The following is an 18,107-nucleotide window of genomic DNA, read 5'->3' as shown; positions in this document are numbered from 1 at the left end:
TACGGGAAGTTTATGTGATGTGCAGCTAGAGAAGAGGGAAATGGCTCGTGAGCTCCAGCAGTTAGCTAGCCTAGGAGATCGAGTAGTGGACTCAGGTAGTATGGGAGCTACCATTCAGAATTCAGCTGTTTCGTCGTTAGTAGTGGGAGTGAAAGAGCGACAATACGAAGATCCCATGCTAATTCATTACAGAAATACACTCCCTCAGAAGGAGAAGTCATCATTTGAGATTTCTGGAGATGGAGTTCTCCAATTCAGAGGTAGGTTATGTATTCCTGATATTGCAGGATTACGCCACCAAATATTGAGAGAAGCTCATTGTTCCCGTTATTCTGTCCACCCAGGAGCAACGAAAATGTATCACGATCTTAAATCTGTATATTGGTGGAATGGGATGAAGAAAGATATAGCGGAATTCGTAGCTCAATATCCCAATTGTCAGCAAGTGAAAATTGAGCACCAGAAGTCCGGCGGATTGTTACAAGCTATAGAAATTCCAACTTTGAAATGGGAAATAATTAACATGGACTTCATTACAGGCTTACCCCGTTCCCAACGTAAGTATGATTCTATATGGGTGATTGTATATAGACTTACGAAGTCGCCATTTTTACTACCGAACTACATACGTAGCGAAGATTATGCAAAGCTTTATGTTAAAGAGATAGTGCGGCTTCACTATGTTCCAAAGATTCATTATCTCCGATAGAGGGACTCAATTTACAACAAATTTTTGGAAATCTTTCCAAGAAAGTTTGGGGACTCATATGAGCCTTAGCACGACATTTCACCCACAGACGGATAGACAAGCCGAACATACCATTCAGACCTTTGAGGATATGCTACGGGCATGTGTATTAGATTTTGGAGGTAGTTGGGAGGATCATTTACCGCTTATTGAGTTTGCTTATAATAATAATTATCATTCTAGCATCCAAATGGGCCCGTATGAGGCTTTATATGGGTGAAAGTGCAGATCCCCAATTGGGTGGTTCGAGGTAGGAGAGACTAAATTGATAGGGCCAGACTTGGTCCAGCAAGCTATAGAGAAAGTTAAGCTCATATAGGATCGATTATTAACAGCTCAGAGTCGTCAAAAGTCCTATGAGGACAATCGTCGAAGGGAATTAGAGTTCCACGTGAAAGATTGGGTATTCTTAAAGGTGTCGCCGATGAAGGGCGTAATGTGATTTGGCAAAAAGGGGAAGCTTAGTCCCCGGTATATCGGGGCCTTACGAGATTGTGCGCAAAGTAGGAAAAGTGGCTTACGAATTAGATCTACCTCCCGAGTTGGAGTCGCTCACCCGCTTTTCCATGTATCAATGCTTCGTAAGTGCACGGGAGATCCTTGTAGAAGTACCAATAGATGATGTTCAAGTTACAAAGCAATTGTCTTATGAAGAAGTCCCCATTGCCATTTTAGATAGGCAAGTACGAAAGCTCTCGAACCAAAGAGGTAGCTTCGGCTAAAGTTTTATGGAAGAATAATAATAGAGAGGAAATGACTTGGAAGCCGAAGAAGACATAAAATTCCGGTACCCACATTTATTTTCACCCCGAGGAGACTCGTGCAGAGACGCCATTATCCTCGTGTGTAATGCTTTTCGATGTTTTCGGTCGTGTGTGGCCAGCGGTAATTGCCGTTGTTATCGTATCCCTATGAGGCGATGTATTTTGGGTTGCTGTGCAGGATGGTAGTGCCCTATCATAGGGGAAACTCTGGCGAAATTTTTATAGAATCCCTGAGAACCTAACATTCAAGGACGAATGTTCTAAAGGGGGAAGAATGCTACACCTCGAAAAAAATTTGTGTCGTCACATGATAGATGGACTAATGCAGGGTGAGATGAATATGACGTTTCTATAAGTAAGGAGGGTTATTTAACGATCCTAGTTAAGATTTCAAAGATGTTGGAAGTAACAGGAGAAAGTTCCTTAAGAAGGGCAAAGTATATGTGGTGCTTTGGGCAAGTTCCGTAAAGTACCGAGCTAATGTTGACTTAATGATGTCTTAGAGAAAAGTTCTAACTCTCCTTATATAGGTAATGAAGTGTTAAACAACTGTCAAGAAAGTTCCATAAGGATTGGAGATCGAACGAAACGACGGAAACCATTTCAGGGAAGTGGAGTTATACGACCACTTATACAGTCCGTATAACTTTATACGGTCCATATAAGGGGTCCGTATAACCCCCAGCAGGAAGATAATTTCCCTGGTGGTGAACCACGGCCACTTATACGGGCCATACAATGTTAATCGGACCGTATAAGTGTCCGTATAACACCCGACGGGCTGAGTTATTCTCAAGTGTATAAATGTGATCCAACTTCATTATTTTCATTTCAACACTTCTCCACTTCTCTCCGAGTCTCTGGAACATTCCATTCATTTCACATACAAGAATCCAAAGGAGATTCAAGGCTCATATCATTAACCTAAGGGAATCAAGTATAAGAAAGCTCTTAGGGGTTGCTAGAGTCAAGAAGACTTTATGGGTTGAAGCTAGGGGTTTTCTTCAAGTGAAGTATTTCCATCCAAGGGTTATTCCTACTCAATCAAAGGTAAGTTTTATGATCATTTCTTGTTATTTGGACTATGGAGAGATTGATAGACTTGGGTAGAGGAAGAAAGTAGAAAATGAAGTCTAAATGTAGCTTCTATGATGTTTATGAGTAGTAATCTATATGTAATCATGATTCTTAGTATGATATGAATATAACCATGTTATGGAAGGTGATAATGGTGATGAAGAAGCATTATATGAAAATGTGCTAAAATGGGTATGAAGTCGCTAGTATGAGTTGAACATGGTAGTGAATATTGGAGGCTTAGTGTAATGTGGTTACTTCAATTTGATATTATGAGCGTATTATGGATGTTATTGTGGTTGTTGGGAGTTGTTTTGTGATATGGTGGAACTTGATGAAATAGGGGAAATGTTGCCCAATTTTCTTTAGACTATGAATTAAAGTTTGAATTTAATAGTATCATTAAGGTTTAACCATGGTATGAATCCTTCTAAATGTAGATAATTCAAGCTTCCACGGTGAACGTTAGATAGTTGAGAAGACAAAGAGGTATGTAAGGCTAACCCTTCTTTCAATAAGGCATGGTTCCTTGGCTATGTATATCCTTTTATGAGCTCTATAATGTCCTCCAAATGATTCTATCTCCAACGCTACTAAAGCTCATGATCCTTGATACTTTCATGATTCCATTACATCCTTTATATGATAGTTGATCCTCCAAAGATAGATGTGACAAAAACGATAATGGTAATGAAGTTGATGATATTTATGGACTCTTAAGTATACGTGTCTAAGTATGTATGACTATTATGTAACACCGAGCTTATATGGCCGAGTATGGTACCTAATGCGCGCACACCACTGCAGTTGGGTATGGATACCACTGAGCCTTGGTAGGGCCAGGTATGTATGATCACCGAGCCTTGTCATGGTCGGGTATACGAAACACCGAGCCTTCATGGTCGGGTATGGTATGGATACGAATATGAATACGAACACGAATGTATATGTATGTATGTACACGAGCACGCTTTAGAAATGGAAGGTCCCTATGAAAGACAAGTAAGTAAGTAATGATGATGATGGCTTTACTATACTCCGATTCTCCCATCTTATGCTGTTTCTTATGCTTTCTCTTATGCTCCTATTATGATGTTGATTATGCTTTACATACTCAGTATAATATTCGTACTGACATCCTTTTATTTGTGGACGCTGCGTCATGCCCGCAGGTGGCCAGGAAGACAGGCTTGATGCATAGCTTTCTTATTCAGGGACTGCTTAGAGGAGCTCCATTTCATCCGGAGCTATAACTTTTGGTATTATTCTTTTGTGTACATACATGGGCACGGCGGGGTCCTGTCCTACCTATATGATGTTACCTACTCTTTTTAGAGGCTCGTAGACAGTTGTATATGGTTAGATATCTTGAAGCCTTGTCGGCTTATATTTTGTATATCATTTTGATGGCCTTGTCGGCTTATGTATATTGATGTGGGCATAGTTGTCAATGATGGTATAAATGTGTTATTGCCCAATGAGTTTAGCGTTATTGATGTATCGCATTCATCAATAAGCTATGTGGTCCACCTAGATGTGAATATGAATGTACGATAAGAGGTACCCGGGTGGGTTAGCACCGGCTGCCCGTCATGGCCCTCGGGTCGGGTCGTGACAGTTGAAGCTTGAATAATCTTCATTTAGACATATTCATGACGTGATTAAGCCTTAATGATACTTTTACATTCAAACTAGAATAATTCCTAGTCTAATGAGAATAGGGCAGCATTTCCCCTATTTCGTAAACTTCCACCATATCACAAAACAACTCCCAACAACCACAATAACATCCATAATACACTCATAATATCCAATTCAAGTAATCACGTTACACTAAGCCTTCAATATTCACCCCCATGTTCAACTCATACTAACAACTTCATACCCATTTTAGCACATTTTCATATAATGCTTCTTTATCACCATTATTACCTTCCATAAAATGGTTATATCCATATCATACTAAGAATCATGACTCCATATAGATTACTACTCATAAATATCATAAAAGCTACATTTAGACTTTATTTTCTACCTCCTTCTTCCACCCAAGTTTTGCTACAACCAAACATTCTCAACAACATGAAATAAGCATGAAAGCTAACCTTTTCATCCCATGAAAACAAGCTTTGGCGCAGCTATCAACTTGGTGCAAAACCTAGCTATAATGCCCAAGTTTTCTTGTAGTCTACAAACCTTAAGAAACCTTCTAACGTATGAACACTTTGATTATTGCCTCTTGATCTTTGTTTTATCTTGGGTTGGGGTGGAATAAGTTTAGAGACGGGTTTTGATCTCTCAATACTTGTAGAAGATGAAAAATGAAATAAAAGAACCAAGGGCAACTATTTATACAACAACTTAAAATCTGCCCGACGGATGCTATACGGACACTTATACGGTCCGTATAACATTGTACGGTCCGTATAAGTGGCCGTGGTTCACCACCATGAAAAACATCTTCCTGCTGGGGGTTATACGGACCCCTTATGCGAACCGTATAAGTGGTCGTAGAACTCCACTTCCCTGAAATAGTTTCCGTCGTTTCGTTCGATCTCTAATCCTTATGGAACCTTATTGCCACTTGTTTAACACTTCATTACCAACCTAAGGAGAGTTACAACTCTTCTTTAAGACATCATTAAGTCAACATTAGCTCGGTACTTTATGGAGCTTTTCCAAAACACCACATATACTTTGCCCTTCTTAAGGAACTTTCTCCTCTACTTCCAACATCTTTGAAATCTTAACTAGGATCGTTTAATAACCTTTCTTACTTATAGAAACATCATATTCGTCTCACCCTGCATTAGTCTATCTATCGCATGACGACATTAAATTTTTTCGAGGTGTAACAATAAGAATGTTGAGGAGGTGACTTGGGAAGCGGAGGAAGTGATGAAGATTAAGTACCCGCATTTGTTTCCAGCAGTACAGGAGGTCCAGTCTAAGGCATCATCGCCCCCAGGTATTATTTCATTTAAGTTATCGTGATTGGTCGTGTGAGTCCCAAGTATTGTATGTTCTAGTATGTGGCCCTGTGTGGCATTATTTTGGGTTGCTGTATGCAGGACGGATTGGTATAAGTACAGGGAGAGCTCTACCAAAAAATTTCATAACCCAGAATTGTTCGAACATTCGAGGATGAATGTTCCTAAGGGGGGAAGAATGTTATACCCCTTGTTTTCGTAGTAGTAGAACCTATGGTTTCCTAATCGGGTATGCTTTTGGAATAGAGACCCGAGCCCGAGTTTGGAGGTATAAAGTGTCCTACCCCGTGTACAAAGGTACCAGTAGGTATTCCTGGTAGTTTACATAGCTAGAAGTTCAGTGAATCGAATCGACGCGATCTGAGCTGAATCTGAGAAAATCTGCAGACACCAGTCATCGACGACGGGTCGTTGACATAGTCAACAGATCGTTGATGTGCAGCGTCGATAGGGTTCCGTAGCCTTGCATCTGTAGGCGCAGGTCGACAGAGCAAGTCGACGGACCGTCGACACTATCTCATTGAACCGCACCGCTGTAGCCTTTTTAATTCCGAGTATAAATATGTGGTTCACGACCCCATTTCAGCTTATGAGTTCAGGTTTTATTCATGATTCTTATATATACATGATTGTTCTTACGCCTTTCATACTCGACATTATCCGTCGACTCCCCGTTGCTCGGAGAGGGTCGCGTTCATGCCCGAGGTACGAGTGCAGACACGCGCGGTCTAGCTTAGTAGGACCTCTAGAGCTAGCAGTGGTCAGTGCATTCCATTTGATCCAGAGCTGCAGTCAGTTTTGGTATGCCACCCTTTTGAGATATATATGCATATAGGTATGATGGGGCCCTGTCCCGTCCTTTCTATAGCTTTCATTCCAGTAGAGGTCTGTGGACAGTTGTAAGCATTAGTCAGATGATGTAGCCTTGTCGACACCCATTCTTTTGTGTGCAATATGTGTAGCGGCCTAGCGGGCTTGCACTGTTCTTCAGTATGTATGTGTATATATATATATACAGAGTTTTGATGTTTCCCTTTTATGAGATTAGTTTATGCCATTTATGGGCCTTTGATGTTCACTAAGATTCAGATATGAGTATAGGGGTGTTTGGTCGCTAGAGGTCAGATACTCGTCGCGACTCATCGGTTTTGGTCGTGACAATAAAAAAGAAATAAAGGAGCATAAAATGAAGAGCCAACCTGTAACTGATTCTCTCTTAAGGCGAAGTCATGCATGCTAACTTTTATAGTAAAACTAATAGCATATCATACATATATAAGCTGCCCGACCATATAGGTACAGTGTGATCATCATTAGACCGCGTCCAGGCTCCCGCATACGGGGCATAAGCTGCCCACTGCAGTGGTGTGTCTGCTCGGCCGCCTATAGGGTGGCGCGATGTTATACTGCCCGGCCATGTAGGCATGGTGTGATCATACATAAAAATAACATAAGCATGCATGAGAGCCCAAGTGAAAGCTACAACTCTATCAGAGTGAGTAAGGTCGGTAACCTCCGATTACATTATGGAGTAGTCATCGTCGCTACGTTTCACCTTGAAGGAACTAATATCATGTGGTGAGACAACAATAAGAAATAACATCAATGAAATCATAAATATAGGATTATCAAGCTCATAATAGCATCATCTCATAGGCTTCGGAGTCTCTGAAATAGCATCATTATCAACATCATCATAGAAGATCTCTTATCTCTAGCTCATAGGAAACTCTTAAGAATCATGAACTTTCGCTTTTGGGATGTGAGAAGGTCATGGGATACATGGAAGATAGAATATAAGAATCATGCCCTTATGAAAGAAAGGGGGCTAGCCTTACATACCTTTACGTCTCCTTAATGACTAAGCGCTCTTCTTCCAAGCTCACAACTCTACATTCAAGAGATTTCGTATCACATTAGATCACTAGAAACATGTTTAAGGCTAAGCTAAGGCGATTAAGAGCTAACAAAAATTGGGCGGCATTTCCTTTGTTTCAACAACTTTCCTCCATATAATAAACAACTCCCAAACATCAATAGCAACACCCATAATATCATAATCAATAGACTTTCGTGAGTTAAACATTATTCACTTCTCAAATTCACTTTCAAATCATCCACAACCATGACTACAATATAACAACATACTCATTCTTCACATAATACTCCCTCAATGACATTAGCATCATTCATAACAAGATTATACTCATCTCATACTAAGAATCATGACTCAAATTAGCTTACTACTCCAAAATATCATTATTTCCATATTTGAGCTCATATTCTACTTCCTTCTCTAATCCAAGTCTTTCAACCACTCAATACTTGTAACAACATGTAATAGATGTAAAAATCACCTTTGATTATGTAGGAATGATCTTTGGATGAAGATACTCCACTTGAGAAAACCTCCAACTTCAATTCCAAAGGAAACCTTGACTTCTATTAACCCTAATGAGCATCCATACACTTGGTTCTACCAATTCTTGGTGTTTAATCTTTGATTTCTCTTGGATATGTGTTAATTTGGTGTATGGAATATTCTAGAGGTTTTGAGAGTGACGGAGAAGATGAGAAATGAGAAAAATGAACTTGGGTCCTCTTTATATAAAAATTTAAAAGCTGCCCGTCAAGGTTTATACGGACACTTATACGGTCCGTATAAGTGACCGTATAATACCACCAGTAGATAACCCCTCTCTGGACAGGTTATACGGACCGTATAAGTGGTCGTATAACTCACATTTTTCCGAAATTGTTCCCGTTGCTTCGTTTGACCTCCAAACCTTATGGAACCTTCTTAACACTTGTATAATACTTCATTAACCATCTAGGGAGACTTATAAATTCTCCTCAAGACATTACGAAATAATCCTTAACTCTATAGCTTGCGAGACCTTTCCAAAACAAGACTTATACTCCACTTCCTTCAACGAACTTTCTTCTTTTGCCTCAAATGTCTTTGGAATATTAATTAGAATCATTTAGTATCCCTTCTTACTAGTAGGGACATCATGTACACCTTAACTTGCATTAGTCTATTCACCGCACAACAACCCTAAATTTCAAGGTGTAACAGTTACACTATTGGAGTTCCTTCCCAAACTGCTCCTCGATACACGATCTTAAACTGCACATCACAATGCTCCTTGATGTACGAGCTTAAACTGCACGTCACAATGCTCCTCGACACACGAGCCTAAACGGCAAGTTGGAACACTCCTTGACGCGCGAGCCTAAACTGCAAGTTGCTATACTCTTTGACGCATGAGCCTAAACTGAAAGTTGCTACGCTCCTCTTTGCACGGGCTTAAACTTCACGTTGTAACACTCCATGATGCACGATTATAAACTGCGTACAATAAAAAACTCAAAAAAAAAATAGTCTTTCTGAACTACATAATGACTAGATCCTTTTTGCTGAGGTACGTAGGCAATTTAGAATTTCCTTCTAAGTGCAGTCACACAGTAAAAAAGAACTCATCTCTTCAAGAAGGAGCCAAAGAACATGCTTGGAGAATCTAAAGACAAGCTCTATAACTTTGGCGGACGGAGCGATTTTCCATGGAGCTTCTTCCATCAACTTCTTCATAGTATATGGATCTTGGTGTATCAATGGGTCTACTCACTCTTTCTAGGGGAATATCTACTTAGTTCATGTACTTGCTTGTCATAGCTGGAAAAAAATGAGGTACTTCAAGTGTCTCTCTCGCCAAGCTGAGGAGGGAGATGCGCCATCAACTTTCTCACCAAAGTTGGAAAGGACTACTCCAAGTGTTAATCGCTCTAAGCCACGAGGATGAGATACACCATGTAATTGCTCTATCAACACCGAAACGAAAGTGGCGGCTCCAAGTTGTGTCCACACCAAAAAAAAAAAAAAAAAAAAAAACTACTACAAGGGTGGACACACCAAGGGATTGCTCACCGATCCGTGGAAATCTTCTCGGTCTGATATCGAGACCATTTGTGCTCCTTCATAAACCTGCAAAAAAAAAAAAAAAGGATCCACAACGACGACGCCATAAAGCTTCAATGTGGGACGGTGAACATTGTGCCATTGTACTTTTCCACCAACTCTTGAAGGATGAAATACTTCATGTTGCGAGAAGGATGTTGGCTCTTTGCACTTCTTCACTAAGTCAAAAGAAGAGGTTTCCAACACCACATGTTAAAGAACGAGTCATTCTTCCTACGCCTTCGCAAAATTGTAGGAAAAAGACGTCACATGTTCTTCTTTCGCCAAGCCACGGGGATGAGATTCTCCATGTGCTTTCTCACCAAAGTAGGAAAATGCGACTTCAAGTGTTCTCTACCAGTCCACAAAAATGGTGGACGCACCAAGTGTTGCCTCCGAATAGTGTCTTGCAAACAAGTGACTGTAAAGATGCCCATTGATGTCCTGTCAAATTCATAAAGCCTCTAGGAAGGAGGAAGCACCAAGTTGTTCTTCACCGAAGTAGAAAAAATCACAAAAGAAGAATGAATTGAGTCACTTCTCCAACTTTAGTGCAAGCACTGTATCCTTGGTTGAGAAACATCCCATACAACTGGCCTCAGTTAGTGAAGTACTTGGAGGATTACACGCCAAGAGTGAGATACAAGATGGTGCAATTGAAATGCCCCTCATCAGGATGGTTTAAGTGCAATACACATGGTGCTTCAAGGGTAAATCTTGGTTTGCGTTCAGTTGCTTTCCGCATTGGAGATTATTTAGGTAATCTAATATTTGCAGGCGCAAGAATAATAGCTGATACTACCATTATTACAGCAGAAGTTGCGGCTATACAAAATAGAATTGAGTTCTGTGTAATGAAACAACTGGTATCAGTTATGATAGAATCAGATTCATTATCCATGGTTAAAATTCTGCAAGGTGAATGGGATGTACCATGGGAAATTAGCTTGGAAATAAATAAGACCAATCATTAGAGGAATAAGGGACAAGTGCAGTTTGCTCACATCCTAAGGGAAGGCAATGCACTTGCAGATTATTTAGCTAACCTGGTTTTTGATTTTGCAGGCACAGTACAATTTCAGTATTTTCAGGAGTTACTAGCAGGAGTAAAAAAGATTCTTAACAGTGATAAGATAATGTTGCCTAGCTTCAGATATAAGATTTACAGGAATATAGAACCAGATTGAGGAGCTACAACCACAATAGAAGGACATCAACTATAACAAAGGTTGATGACACAAAGCTTAGTCCAACAATTGATATCAAAATACTGCAATAGGCAGCTGCAGTAGTACAGCTAAAGAAAACTATTTGGTTAACTAAGGCTATCCTAGCTATGTGTACAGTATTAACAATAATGTTCCATCTGCTAGCAGGATCTCATTAGTTAGCTAAAAAAGTTCATTTAAACAAAGATTCATTCATCAAAGTAAACATTATCCGAGTATTGTTTAAGACAATAAGAGAATTCACTATATAGGAGTAGCAACTGTTGGCAAAAGTGAAAGGAAAGGCAACCATACTTTTGTTTGAATAATCTTCGTTGGGAATTGATTCCATAGCACCTGGTGAGAGCTTTGGGGTAACTGATAGTGGCATCAATCCAAAGCAGAAGTGTTCATGTTGCATTGCTTGTACTGTTGTAACTTTTGTTTACTCTACAATGCTTAGCTTTCCACTTTTCTGTTTAGTTTAGCATAGGATAGTTTTCGTTCATTATCTTTATTTCTTGTCTATAAATACTTTGATTTATTTTGGAATAAAACACCAACAACATTCTTCTGATTGGTTTTTCTTAAACAAAAAAATAAAAATAAAAAATTAAGTCACTTCTTGCCAAACCCAGACTTAATGGTTCATCAAGTTTCATCAAAATCGGACGGACAACACTCCATGTTGTTCCTCACTGATCAACAATGATAAACTTTGAAAGTTCTTTCTTCGTACGGGAATTATGCTTGCTCTTTTCAAGAAAGGGTTGTGATGGTGTGCACATCTTCTTGGTCCGAAATAGAGACCATTTGCATCCTCGTGCAGACATACAAAATAAAGGAAAATACAAAAAAAAAAAAAAAATAAGAAGAAGAAGAAGAAGAAGAAGAAGAAGAAAACCAACTCATGAGTGTTGTCCAAAGTCACGACATGCCAAATTGTATTGTCAACTTAAAGAATTAATTCCCGTTAATCCAGATGGATTTTTGTAGTGATTTTTAGATCTGTTAGAGCCTTCGATGTTTTGTTTTTATAGAATCAAGCCACTCGTCATTTGGATACACAAATCTCAAGATATGGAGTTTTCTGTGAGACTGCACAATGCTGGGAGAAGAAAACACAAATCAAGAGCTGAACTTGAAAAATTAATTCCCGTCAATCCTGAAGGAGTTTCAATTTTGATTTTTTGATATGTTGTAGCCATCAATGTCTGCACTCTATAGAAAAAAAAGCTAATCTACATTTGAGTATCCAATCTCAAGATATGGAGTTTTCCGTAAAAAGCGCACATAGCTAAGAGAAGAAATGTAGATCTGGAGTTGATTCCCGTCAATTCAGAAGGAGTTTCGTCTTGATTTTTGGATATGTCGTAGCCTTATATGTGTTCTTTTTACAAAATCATGATGCTCATCATTTTGACACTCTAATATCATGACATGGACTATTACGTGAGACTGGACAGTGCTGAGAGAAGAAAACATATATCTGGAGTTCAACATTAAAAATTAATTCCCATCAATCCGGTAGGATTTTCGCTTTGATTTTGGGAAATGTCGTAGTGTCTAATTTCTATAGAATCAAGCCGCTCATCATTTGAACATACACCGTGATACGAGTGATTTGGTGAGATTCCCAAAGTTGTAAAAGAGAAAAAAAAAAGATCAGTGTTGTGAGCAAAAAAAAAAAAAAAAGGAGAAAAGAAAGACAGAATTCTTTGGTGAATCTTGAGTACATGAGATTCTTATACAGAGATTTCTATGAAAAATTCTCCTTCATTGTACAAGGAAAGTTATGGTAAAATTTTAAGAAGGAAGGAAAATCGATTCTTGCACATCTAAATGAGAGATAGTCAACACTCAAAAGGAAAACAATAATGTTGTAAAATTTTAGAAAGGAAATCAAATCAATTCTTACATATTTAAATGGAAGATGGCTAGCACTCAAAAGGAAAACAATAATGTTGTAAGATTTTAAGAAGTAACTCAAATCAATGCTTACACATCTAAATGGAAGATGACCAACACTCAAAAGGAAAACTATAATGTTGTAAGGTTTTAAGAAGGAAACATATTGAGATCTACAAAATTATTGAAAGGAATCCCTTTGTCGAAATTTGGGTAAAACAACTTGAATTAAGTTGTTTCTTGCACCAGTGGAATCAAATCAAGTGCAAAAAAAAAAATGTCACTTGGTTATACTTCAAGTCTTGCCATCAAGTTTCAGCAAGCCTCCCCCTAGACTAGTCTTGAAGGAGGGGGCATCGGTAGAACATCGAAATTTTAATTAAATTAATCCATATGAAATTTGGATTACATTTTGAGTTATTGACATGTTTACCAAGTCAAATTTTGGTCAATAAAGTCTGATTAATTATTTAAGTCAAAATTACATTACATTTGGGCTAGTCTAATAAATTGGGCCTCTACAAGGTGAGTCTGAACCATATTCCTCAAGCCCAAGGTATGCTAGAATTACTAGAAGACTAAAATACCCTCAAGCTCTGGCTCACATCTATATAAAGGGGTCACACATTCTCTTTTGAAGACATCTTGAAAGTTTCATAGCATCTTGACTAGAGGCAAAGGAGAGCAACGACATCTTCAACAAGAAGGAGAGTTCGAGAGACGTCTTCCCTCAAGAATAATCCAAAGTGCTTCTCTAAGTTCTTCCAAGATTCAACACATCAACAAAAGTTCATATCCTTTATTTGAGAAAGACGCTACATTGGCCCTCAAACCAAGGCGAACAACACGAAGATTAGAATCAACGGATACATCCATAGTTGATACCACACAAAATATCAATAAATTATTTTTCTCTCATATTATTTTTGTGATTGAAGTTACTAATTTTCTGCTAACAAAACTTATCGCGAACAATAGCTAAAAAAGCAACACAACCAAATAGAACTGAAAAAATAAGAAAGAGGAAGGAGAATTACCTTTTTTGGAGTTGCGAACTTGAGCGACGAGAGTCGAGATTGGGTCTTAAAATTCACCAAAGATTTGAATACTCGAAACGAATTGAATGAAAAATGTTAAACTTATTCCGACGATTCGACGAAATTCAACTCACAAGAAACTTTTTGGTTTAAAGTCGAATAGTTGAAAATCTATTAATTTGGGGTGCAAAATGGTGGTCTAGACTGAGAATTGGGGTTCTTTATATAGAAGGACAAAATCCAGGGTTCCAATGAATATGAATGATGTGGGACTGGTGTTTGGATCTGAAATTTGTTTAATTTTCTTTGAAATCCGGATTTGAAATTCAAAATTTTCTAATGGAATTAAAAACAAAGGAAAAGAAAAGAGAAAGCAAAGGAGAAAGGGACCTCACCTCTGTTCGAGTGGAAAAACAAACATGCTTTCATTGATGAAGTACCCGAAATAGGCGAACAAATGCTAGAACAATAGAAAGCTTTGCGAGATTCTAGCCAAATTTGGCCTTTGCAAGCTAGAGTTTACATTAGAGAGATTATTTAGAAGAGGAATTGAATTATGGCTCTGTTCTTTGAATATGTTAGTATAGTTGAAGAGGATAATGTTTTTGGGGAATTAATGAAAATATAAAGGGTATGAGATGGGTTTACTATGTGGGTTGGACCAAGAATGGTAGATAGAAGGCTGGTTTAGTAGTCGTAAAGTGGTTAGAATTGCAACAAAAAATGTATCGCCTTTTGTGTTACAAATGTAACCAAAATATTGACGATATAGCCTATTTGAGCTCAAAATGAAATTAGTTACTTTCAATTAGAACCATTTTTTTAAATTAAACTAATTTTGAAATAAAAACTGAGATGAGTCATTAATCAATTAATTAAGCTTCTTGACTTAACAAAGTAAATATTTATTTGCAAAAAAGATACAAATTAGAGTAATTAAGCCATAAATAACTTTTATTTGACAATTTGAGATAATTACTAGATTAAACACTTATTTTTAACATAATTAATATTTAAAATTATATGTAAAATATATTTAATACATATTAGGATATTTTTCCAAATAAAATGGCAAAATAACACCAAAGCTAGTTAAGAAATATTTGACTATTAGGAATACATATTTCACTCTGTTTGTAATTCAAGAAGCTTAACTAGTTAATTTAAAGATGTGGAGGGTCAAAATTAGGTGTCAACAATATGCATAAAATAGTTAGATATGCAGACTTATAAATAGAGGCTCTAGCTAAAATTGTAAAGAAACCCAAAACTCGAGAGACTGTACCACTCAAAAAGGGTGATACCAAAGAGGAAAACCTCATCAAAGAATAAATGATGATTAAAGCCTTAGTTTGGAACATTAGTGTTACACCTCTCGTTTTCATGGTAGGAAAACTTACGGCTACCTAGTCGAGTGTACCTTGGAATGGAGTCCGAACCCGAGATTTGTGATATTACGTATTTTACCCCGTGGATGGAAGTTCTAGCAGGTGACCTCTGCGATTTGCAGGGTTATACGTTGAACGGACCAAAACGACGCAACGGACTGAATCAGAAAAATTGCAGGCACCAGTCACCATCGACGGGCCGTCGATCATGTCGACGGGCCGTCGATTAGGCCGTCAATATGACTCTGAGATTTCTGAGCTGCAGAAGAAATTCGACGGGTCAGGTCGACGAGCCGTCGACGTGTCGACGGTCCGTCAACCCGACCGTCGAACCGGACATCTGGAACCTTCTGATTCCAGGTATAAATATGTGAGACCACAACTTATTTATCATTTTTCCTCAATATCAGATGAGAGAAACCCTTGAAAATTTCTTCCCAACATATTTCTTTGAATTAGTGAAAATTAAGGTAAAATCTGAGCCCGTAAACCCGAGCTAGTTAAGGAAAAATATTATTTCTAGGGTTTAATCAAGTCAAGAAGCTTTGGAAGTGGAGTTGAAGTTGGGCTTCGAGATTCTAGACTCTTCAAGGTATGTGAATGATGTTTATCTTTTTACTTAAGTTAAATATCGAGAGTTTTAGTGATTATAAGCAAAAGAAATATAGTTATGGAAGTGATAAATTGAATAGAGACCAAGATGAGATTAAGAGTTGTTTTGAATGAGGATTTGGGATGGATTAGATTATATTTTTCTATGTAAGAGCGGATGATGTTGTTGTTGATGTTGTTATTGATGTTGGATTGAGTTGGAAGTTAAGGAAAATATTTCCCACCATTTAATATGGTATTATTACACTCATTAAGATTATCAAATGAGGTGAGCGGCCTAATTATGGTTTGTGTTATCCCAATTGTAGACTTGCGAGTTCAAGAGGTAGAAATCGAACGAATTGACACGCTTAAAGGTATGTAAGGCTAGTCCCTTCTTTTCCAAGGTATGATTCTTATGACATGACTTCCTTTATTATTCCATGACCTTCTTACATTCCGAAAACTATGAGTCCATATTTATAAAGATCTTCTCACGAGGCAAAGATAAGAGATACGTTACGAACATGATGTGATAATTCCACGAAGTTAATGATCCCTATACGATTCTGTGATGTTATTCATTGTTGCTAGACCCACCTTATGATGCTAGTTGCTTCAAGGTGAGGTGTGATGATCATGATTACGCCATAATGGAATCGGGAGTTCTCGACCTTACGTCACCCCAAAAGAGTTATAGTTTGTCTTTGAGCTTTTATGCATGCTTTGTGATAAGTGTATGATAATGATATTACACTGTTCCTAGATGTTCGGACATGTCACCGCGAAGGCGGGCTACATACGATTACACCGTGCCTAGATGGCCGGACATGACACCGCTAAGGCAGGTTGCATATGATTGCACTGTGCCTAGATGGCTGGACATGACACCGCTAAGGCGGGCTGCATATGATCACACCATGCCTGGATGGCCGGACATGACACCACTAGTGGGCGGCGTGCGATGGCTACCTGGATGCGGGTTAACAATGATGGTATATGTGATATGTATGACATGTGTTTTCTGTTAAAGGGTAAACAGGTTATATCTTCATCTCATGTTTCATGATTTCTTTATTATGCTAGTATGATTCATGCCTTACATACTCAGTATTTTATTCGTACTGACGTCTTTTCTTTTATGGACGCTGTGTTCATGCCCACAGGTAGACAGGGAGGTGACCCAGATTCATAGGAGCTGATCAGTAGACTTACAGGAGCACTTCATTATTCCGGAGGTGCTATTTCTGATATATCACTTTGTGTATATATTTGGGCACGACAGAGTCCTGTCCCATCCTTATGTCTAGTACTCTAGTAGAGGCTCGTAGATACGTACGTGTGGGTAGTAGATGCCCATGATGACTACACTGTACTTTTGTATATCATTTTTTGTAGCCGTGAGGGCTTATGTATATAGACATGTGTTGCTTTGGGGGTTAAACATACATATATATATATATATATATATATATATATATATATATATATATATATATATATATATATATATATATATATATGTTCAGGTTGAGTATGATGATTAGCCTAATGAAAGGTGCTCGGTAATTAGCTCCGGGTACCCGTCATGGCCCCTTTGTCGGGTCGTGACAAAAGTGGTATCAGAGCAGTTCCGTCCTAAGGTGTGTCTATGAGCCGTGTCCAGCAGAGTCTCATTTATGGGTGTGAAGCGCGCCACACTTATGAACAAGAGGCTGCGGGGCATTTTGTTACACCTTGGAAATTTCTGATTTTGTTTCCTTGTGGATAGGCTAATGTGAGCTTAAAGTGATTATGAAGCCCTTACGATATTAAGGAAGGTATTAAATATCTTAAGGTGCAAACCATAAGATTTTGAAGTTGTATGAATATGTGAATTTTAATTTGTTAAAGGAAGTGAGATATAAGTCGTGTTCGGAAAGGTTTTCGCTATAATTGAGCTAACATTTATTTGGTAGTGTCTTGAGGGGCTACTATAAGGCCTATCGTATGGTTAACGAAGTATTATGTAAGTGCCAAGAAGGTTCCACGAGGATTGAAAGTCAAATGAATCAACGCGAGAAAGTTTCGGGTAACTGGGAGTTATACGACCACTTATACGGTCCGTATAAGGGGGTCCGTATAACTTGACATTTACAGAAAGGGTCTTTTTCTTGGAGGTGTTATACGGTCCACTTATACGGACCGTATAATATTATATGAACTGTATAAGTGACTGTATAAGTGGTCCGTATAAGTCCGTCGGGCAGATTTTCTTTTTTTGTTTTTTTTATAAATAGAAGAACCTTGCTCTTTTATTTCATTTTTCATTTTTCACAAGTCTTGAGAGCTCCAAACCCTTCTCCAAACATTTTCCACTCAAACCCAAGAGAGATCAAGATCAAAATAGCAAGATTTAAGGTGTTCATGTGTTGGAAGGCTTACTAGGGTTAATAGAC

This window comes from Lycium ferocissimum, chromosome 4 (assembly GCF_029784015.1).
Source record: "Lycium ferocissimum isolate CSIRO_LF1 chromosome 4, AGI_CSIRO_Lferr_CH_V1, whole genome shotgun sequence".
Classification (NCBI taxonomy): Eukaryota; Viridiplantae; Streptophyta; class Magnoliopsida; order Solanales; family Solanaceae; genus Lycium; species Lycium ferocissimum.
This window is presented reverse-complemented; position numbering follows the sequence as displayed.